Genomic DNA, 839 nt, shown 5'->3' with positions numbered 1-839 from the left:
TGCACAGAAAGTCCAAAGTTTGCTTTCACGGAGTAGTAATGGCAATGTTGGTAGTTTTGTCATAGTTACTGTTGCAAAATCTAGACCATTGTGATTTACCGAGCTCATAAAATTTTGGTTATTGCTGCCACCTGCTGGTAATATCAAATCTCCCCATTCTACCCCTATTTAGTTATTCTATTCAGAGCTAGGAGAAAGTTTTCAAAATCAGAACTGTTTATGAATAACATAAAATTTCTGTTATTCTCACTCAAAATAAAGGATAGGGACATGTAAGTAGAAACACAATTAGTCCTGACATCCCATCTACTTCATTGGAGACATTTGAACAACCTTTAATCTGACTTTCTTGGACTTTATCATGCATTAAATGTTATACCCTACTCAGATAGCCAAAGGTGACACTGAATTTCATCATTGATGTCTGCCTTCATTGAGAATGGTTCCACCATGAACCCAAACTAACTGCAAACTAGTGTCAAGTTCAGTTGCGACTTTGCACCAATAAAGTGGAGCTTGTGTTTCCATTTATTCATCGGCTGAGGTCTAAGACATCATTAATTCAGTCACTGAAGTATTAAGAGACTAGAGGTCGGAGGTTATGTTGTAGTTGTACAAAACATGGGTGAGGCTGCTCTGGAGTACAGTTTTGGATACCTTGTTATTGGAAAGATGTAATTCAGCAGGAAAGAGTGGAAAGCAGATTTACAGGTATATTGCCAACATTTGAGGACCTGAGTTATAGGGAGAGGTTGGGCAGGCTAGGACTCTTTCTCAGAGCATAGGAGTCTAAAGATGTATGGAATCATGATGGGCATGGTTAAGGTGAATGCACAGTC

The sequence above is a fragment of the Rhinoraja longicauda genome, chromosome 2 (genome assembly GCF_053455715.1).
Source record: "Rhinoraja longicauda isolate Sanriku21f chromosome 2, sRhiLon1.1, whole genome shotgun sequence".
NCBI lineage: Eukaryota > Metazoa > Chordata > Chondrichthyes > Rajiformes > Arhynchobatidae > Rhinoraja > Rhinoraja longicauda.
The sequence above is the reverse complement of the archived record's forward strand: the minus strand, read 5'-3'. Positions refer to the sequence as shown.